The 7,754-nt window shown below is 46.1% G+C and overlaps 1 pseudogene; it reads left to right on the top strand.

Moving 5' to 3' along the window:
- Positions 1–5,440: 5,440 nt before the first annotated feature.
- On the top strand, positions 5,441–5,558 carry LOC124723531 (annotated as a pseudogene).
- The last annotated feature ends 2,196 nt before the right edge of the window (positions 5,559–7,754 follow it).

Below are 7,754 nucleotides of genomic sequence, written 5' to 3'. Positions count from 1 at the left end.
AGTTTCAACCACAGACTGGGTCTCCCGGCCGAAAATGACACACGATCATTTCATTTCTGCCGTTATCATCACGCTATTCTTCTCCATCCTGCCTAAGAATCACGGTTTTTGTTGAAAGACTTGAGCAGCATGACGTGTCCAATGTGACGGGGGAGCGTGTGTGGCGACGCTTCCGCCGTGAGGTGAGGCAGCCGCGCTAGTGCGCTGGCCAGAGACAAAGTGGGAGCGCCCGTGCTCGCCTTATCTGGCCCACCCACGGCGCCGACACCTTCCGCCTCGGCTCGCCGCTGCACTCCCACGCCCCGTTCCAACGCTACCTACCGCAAAACAGATCTCACACGCGCGACAGCTTTCGTCCAAAAAACTATTCAGAAAAAAACACACGTCTCACGAGCTCTAAGAGGTGACACACTCGTAAGGGGTATCCGAAGGAGAATGACAGGATATGGCACAGTAATTACACTCCTGGAAATGGAAAAAAGAACACATTGACACCGGTGTGTCAGACCCACCATACTTGCTCCGGACACTGCGAGAGGGCTGTACAAGCAATGATCACACGCACGGCACAGCGGACACACCAGGAACCGCGGTGTTGGCCGTCGAATGGCGCTAGCTGCGCAGCATTTGTGTACCGCTGCCGTCAGTGTCAGCCAGTTTGCCGTGGCATACGGAGCTCCATCGCAGTCTTTAACACTGGTAGCATGCCGCGACAGCGTGGACGTGAACCGTATGTGCAGTTGACGGACTTTGAGCGAGGGCGTATAGTGGGCATGCGGGAGGCCGGGTGGACGTACCGCCGAATTGCTCAACACGTGGGGCGTGAGGTCTCCACAGTACATCGATGTTGTCGCCAGTGGTCGGCGGAAGGTGCACGTGCCCGTCGACCTGGGACCGGACCGCAGCGACGCACGGATGCACGCCAAGACCGTAGGATCCTACGCAGTGCCGTAGGGGACCGCACCGCCACTTCCCAGCAAATTAGGGACACTGTTGCTCCTGGGATATCGGCGAGGACCATTCGCAACCGTCTCCATGAAGCTGGACTACGGTCCCGCACACCGTTAGGCCGTCTTCCGCTCACGCCCCAACATCGTGCAGCCCGCCTCCAGTGGTGTCGCGACAGGCGTGAATGGAGGGACGAATGGAGACGTGTCGTCTTCAGCGATGAGAGTCGCTTCTGCCTTGGTGCCAATGATGGTCGTATGCGTGTTTGGCGCCGTGCAGGTGAGCGCCACAATCAGGACTGCATACGACCGAGGCACACAGGGCCAACACCCGGCATCATGGTGTGGGGAGCGATCTCCTACACTGGCCGTACACAACTGGTGATCGTCGAGGGGACACTGAATAGTGCACGATACATCCAAACCGTCATCGAACCCATCGTTCTACCATTCCTAGACCGGCAAGGGAACTTGCTGTTCCAACAGGACAATGCACGTCCGCATGTATCCCGTGCCACCCAACGTGCTCTAGAAGGTGTAAGTCAACTACCCTGGCCAGCAAGATCTCCGGATCTGTCCCCCCATTGAGCATGTTTGGGACTGGATGAAGCGTCGTCTCACGCGGTCTGCACGTCCAGCACGAACGCTGGTCCAACTGAGGCGCCAGGTGGAAATGGCATGGCAAGCCGTTCCACAGGACTACATCCAGCATCTCTACGATCGTCTCCATGGGAGAATAGCAGCCTGCATTGCTGCGAAAGGTGGATATACACTGTACTAGTGCCGACATTGTGCATGCTCTGTTGCCTGTGTCTATGTGCCTGTGGTTCTGTCAGTGTGATCATGTGATGTATCTGACCCCAGGAATGTGTCAATAAAGTTTCCCCTTCCTGGGACAATGAATTCACGGTGTTCTTATTTCAATTTCCAGGAGTGTTTAAGGGGCAGTCAAGTGAAAACCAGACAGACTGAAAAAAGTAAGTAATTATTATTTAAAAAGTAATCGCCATAACTGTTGTACATTTCTACGAGTGTGAGACAAGGTGGTCAATGCTTGCGTGCAAAACGGTATGCGGTTTCCTACGGAACTGTGATTGTACCAGACGTGCATCTTTTCGTCCGAAGCAAATCGACGAATGTCTTTTTTCAGGGATCCAAAAATATGGTGAAACTACTGGAAGACATCGGGACTGTATGGAGGATGTGTAACTTCTGCAGCGTAGTCGAGAAAACCTTGACAACACATCGAACCGTCCAGGGACACTAGAATACACGGTTAGGACCACAAGGCGTATGTAAAGTAACCGCTGACGTCAGAGTGAATCCAACCAGCACTCAGTAGCCCTCAATTGCCGTAAAATATAGTGCTGTAATTGCGTTTACGAGCAAAAACGAGGTTGTGACTGCCGGTTGAGTACACAGTTACGCCATAATTATCAGTTTATTGAAGCATTTCTTAGAGTAAGTTTTGAAGTGAAAAATAATGGTTTGCCGTGCGGTCGCCAGTTGTACTAACCACAGCAGACAAGTAAGTGTGTTAGAAACTAAGTTTCATATATTTCCTTAAAACAATGAGACGAAACGAAAAAGGACAAATGTTTGTAAATTTGTAGGTTCGTTTTCAGTACAAAATACTCGTATCTGCTCAATAAATTTTAATGATTTGGATTATGAAAGTGATTTGGAAAGTGAACTGTTACATATTCCTTCGATACGAAAGCTATTCTAACTCTAAATCTACCATCCTCCGGTGCTGATTTATGATGTTTTAATGAGCCTAATAATGAGATAAATATGAGGGCTCAAAAACGAAGCTACCGCAAAGAGGAAGATATTTTGAAGGCTGATGTATTACCAACTAATAAAGAAATTAGTATCAGGCAAAACGTTAACCGTGAAAACAAACACTGCTATGACTGCGACAATGCGTGCTTATGCCAATAATCAGAAAATATGTAAAAAGAAATAAAAGGCCTTAGACAAAAGTACGCAGATTTACATGACCGTCTCTCGATGTAGCGCTGAGTTACTTAAATTATACATGATCAAAAAGTGATCGAGACTCTTTCTCTGACTGTCAACAACAAGTGGTTACGAAAGAACGGCATACTAAATGGTCATCTGAAGATATTGCAAAGGCTGCGACATACAATGCCTGTCTATGAACACTCTTCGCCCACCACCATCCCCCAAAGAATTAGGTCTTCCCTTTTTGAGCCGTAATACTACCGAAATCCTATCAAGTAGGACATGCAAGAATGGGAAATAATTTGATACCTTAACTGCTAATATATCGGCAGAAACTCGAGCTAGCCGGCCGCTGTGACCGAGCGGTTCTAGGCGCTTCAGTCCGGAACCGCGCTGCCGCTACGGTCGCAGGTTCGGATCCTGCCTCGGGCATGGATGTGTGTGATGTCCTTAGGTTAGTTAGGTTTAAGTAGTTCTAAGTTCTAGGGGACTGATGAACTCAGATGTTAAGTCCCATAGTGCTTAGAGCCATTTGAAACTCGAGCTGTGACTGTAGAACTGCCATCTTCTGAGAAGCAAGAAACTTACTGTCTTCAGGAAAGTGAATGCGACAGTAGGGAAGTTAGAGAGATTATTTTAGAGACGGGAGATATTTTTGAGAATTGCATGGAATACGAAGGGGGAGATTTTGCAGATTCTAAGGGAAATGTTGAGCAGTTAGAGATGATTGCAAGATATGTTGCCTACAGAGTTAAAGGAAAACACTCCGATTTAGCACATTTGTGTAGTAAACTAACTGATCATGTAAATGCTTCAGGAAAGAATTAATTTTAAACAATTTCAATTGGATCTTTAATGGAGCAAACTGAAAGTCTTATGGAATTAGCTACGAAAATGGAAAGAGACTTTCAACAAACCCATGGCAGTTCATGGACCGTAACCCAAAATTTTCTGTGAGGTTAAAGGACAATATGAATTAGAAGTATCCAGGATTGAACGAATTTGTTGTAACGTCTTTCATAAGGGCACGCACTTTTATCAGAATAAATGGTATCAACAAGAAACAATGCGACGATAGTAAGCGAAGTGAGAGTGAACTGACAAAAACTGAAAAAATTAAACGTTGTAGCACAACTTTCCCCACTAGAAAAGGAAAACATATTAGTACAGTTAGAGTTTAAAATGACGTTATGACGGGTTTCTCCGTAATACATATCGATGTGGTCTAAGTTTGTGTGAACCACTTCCTCAGAAAGAAAACAGTGCCCTCCGAGATGGTGAGAGATGTTGACGCCCTTCGGAAACTTTACAGTAGCATTTCGCAGATCATAGAGAAATGTAGTCTAACTAGTAAAAAACTCAATAGTAATAACAAAAGCGAACACAGATAATCTCGATTACGTTCATACGTGCGAGTGAGTGAAACAAGTGTGCGCCGTGTACCTATAAGTTTTAATGCAATGCGGCCCGGCGAGAGGGTTCGCGGTGACGTCACAGCTCGCAGCCCGCTCCGCGTGACCCCTACCGTGTATTGTAGTATCCCTGCCTCCGCTCGCTGCCTCTTACACATCCTCCATACAGTCCCGATCTCTCCCCAAGCGATTTCCATATTGTTGGAGCCGTGAGGAAAGAAATTCATGGCCGTCGATATCTTTCGGACGAAAAGGTGCACACCCCGGTGCAATCATGGTTCCCTAGGCTTCAATCCAAACATATCCCTTCCCCTTCCACCCTTGTTAATAAACTTCGACACGGGCAGCATTTACAGCGGGATACAGGCTTAAGCGATATTTTCGTTCTATCTATGTTCGATAGATGGTGTCTCGCATTTTTGCAGATTTGGCATGGAGTGCATGAGAATGGCGGCAAAGCCTGAGAGGGCGCAATGTGTCGTCTGGAAAGCAGGATACTAATCTGCGCTAGCGGTACTACGCCACCCTAGTATGGGGGGACACCATCGTCAGAACCACCAAAATGAGATAGTTCAAAATTTTAAAAGGGCAAACAGTGTAAAATCATGTTCACAAGCTCGAACAGTTTCTTCTACCACAGATCGGAGAGTTGCTGGCATTCATCATCTTTCAGTATGATGGTGCACCCCCACACTGCAGTTTGAATGTATGGGATGTGCTGAATGACTCATTTCCTGAGAGGTGGGTTAATCGCGATGGTCCTATCGCGTGGTCCACAAGCTCCCCTGATGTCACACCATTAGATTTCTTGCTGTGGGGTTGCGTCAAGGATCGGAGTGCACAACACCAGGCAGTTGCTACCGTTAGTGCTCCAATCAATGAAGCAATCAGAACTGCGGATGCTTCAATGGTTCTCCGCACATAGGCAGAACTCGATTATCGTCTTAATGTTCTGCGAGCGACGAGTATGGCACACACTGAAATTCTCATATAACAGAAAAAAGTCTCTGAGAGCTGCTAAACGTTTTACAACAAATCACCATGCTCTGTCTCTAAAGTTACGATATTTTGAAATGATACCGGGAATTTATGGACATCTTATATTCCAACTGGGGCAACGGCCTTGCCGCAGTGGATACACCGGTTCCCGTGAGATCACCGAAGTTAAGCGCTGTCGGGCGTGGCCGGCACTTGGATGGGTGACCATCCAGGCCGCCATGCGCTGTTGCCATTTTTCGGGGTGCACTCAGCCTCGTGATGCCAATTGAGAAGCTACTCGACCGAATAGTAGCGGCTCCGGTCAAAGAAAACCATCTCAAGGACCGGGAGAGCGGTGTACTGACCACACGTCCCTCCTATCCGCATTCTCACGTGAGTATGACACGGCGGTCAGATGGTCCCGATGGGCCACTTGTGGCCTGAAGACGGAGTGCTTTTTATATTCCAACTGACTGTTAAAGACGCAACAGATTCGAAGCACGTTATTTATTTGAATCTAACTGATACCGGGCACAAATACACAGGTCCATTAATTTCGTGATTTATTTTAATGCATTTCGATGCTGTTAAAGCTTATTTCGATCACCTTCGAGTTGTTGTTCATAGGAAATACAAGTTACGCAATCAGACTCCTGCTGTCTACGAATCTCTTTGAAAGTTTACTTAATAAGATGAAATAGTGTGGCTTAGTTGGGAGTGAGACAGGGAGACAGAGGGAGGGAGAGAAAGAGGGGGCGGGGGATATAAAGAAAGAGCGAGCATTAAGTCAACGATGGTTCTGTTTTTATTCTTTTACGCATAGAGCCCAATGAAAGATCTCTTATTCTTCGTAGGTTTGAAAAATACAGCGTGCGTGTCTCGCTTAATGATATTTACACATCTTTGGTCTCCCAAGCTTTCAGATTGATGCAAATTACACTTACGGTCACCAAAGTATTTGTGTTAGGTATGGAAACGTCTGCCACACCAATCTTACACAATACGTGGTAAGGGATAATACGTCTTTATACACAGTGGTTCCTATAAAACAAAGGAAGATTTCGCTTCATCTCCTCCTACCCCCCCCCTCCTTTTCCTCCAATTGCTACAACCTGCCAACAGCACATTCGACATATTTAAGATTACCACCTCAATTGTTATTTGTAGTTCGTTTAAAACATCTCTTGTTCTTGAATAAGCGAAAAAAAGATTAAAGTTCAGCATCACGTTGACTACGAGATCGTTAGAGGCTGAATTTTGAATAGCTATCATCTATTTTATAGCGCCTGGAGACAATAAAAGCATGATTTAAAAATTGTCAAAATGCAGCAAAATCAATAAAAATTTGACATATATTTCTAACTAAAAGCTGCAAATTAAAAGCAAGTAAAAAAAGTTCTTTGTTGTGACATCTAGGCATCAGAAAGACCGCTCCATTATCTCTTAATTCTCAGCTGGTGAAACAGTTAAACACGTTTCTGACTTCCAGGTTGATATGCAACGTGGGAAATGCTGTGAGGGTGTCCAATTTCTTGTCGATTTGTGTGTATGCAAAGACGAAGAGTATGTCTGGATAGATGGAGTCTGTAAGGACAAACTCCACATGTTGTGCATCTTCATCGATACTCCGCAGTCCACGTTAACGAGCGTGGCGGAGGGCACCCCGTACTACTACGAGTCATTTTCTTTCCTGCTCAACACGTAAATAGAACGAGAGAAAAACGACTATCTATATGCATCCGAATGAGCCCTAACGATCAATGTGTGTCTGTGGCAGTAGAATCGCCCTGCAGTCAGCTTCAAATGCCGGTTCTCTAAATTTTCTCAGTAGTATTCCTCGAAAAGAATGTCGCCTTCCCTCCAGGGATTCCCATTTGAGTTCCCGAAGCATCTCCAGAACACTTACATGTTGTTCGAACCTACCGCTAACAAATCTAGCAGCCCGTCTCTGAACTGCTTCGATGTCTTCCTTCAATCCGACCTGGAACGGATCACAAACACTCGAGCAGTACTCAAGAATAGGTCTCAGCACCGTCCTATATACGGTCTTCTTTAGAGGTGGACCGCTCTGTCCTAAAATCCTCCCAATAAACTCCCTTCTCTGCCACAGTTCTCACATCGTCGTTCCATTTCATATCGCTTTGCAACGTTACACCCAGATACTCGTACTTAAATAACTTGACGGTGTCAAGTAGGAGACTAGTAATACTGTATCCGAAAGTCAAATTTTTGTTCTTCCTACCCAACCATACTCAGCTTAGATTTTTCCACCTTTAGAACTAACTGCCATTCATCACACCAACTACAAATTTTGTCTAAGTCGTATTGTACCTCTCTACAGTCACTCAACTACGACACCTTACCGTACACCACAGCATCATCAGCAAACAGCCGCCGATTGTTGATCACCCTGTCCGCCAAGTCATTTATCTACACTCCTGGAAATGGA

This window comes from Schistocerca piceifrons, chromosome X (genome assembly GCF_021461385.2).
Source record: "Schistocerca piceifrons isolate TAMUIC-IGC-003096 chromosome X, iqSchPice1.1, whole genome shotgun sequence".
Lineage (NCBI taxonomy): Eukaryota > Metazoa > Arthropoda > Insecta > Orthoptera > Acrididae > Schistocerca > Schistocerca piceifrons.
Note: the sequence above shows the minus strand (reverse complement) of the source record. Positions and strands in the feature narration are given on the sequence as shown.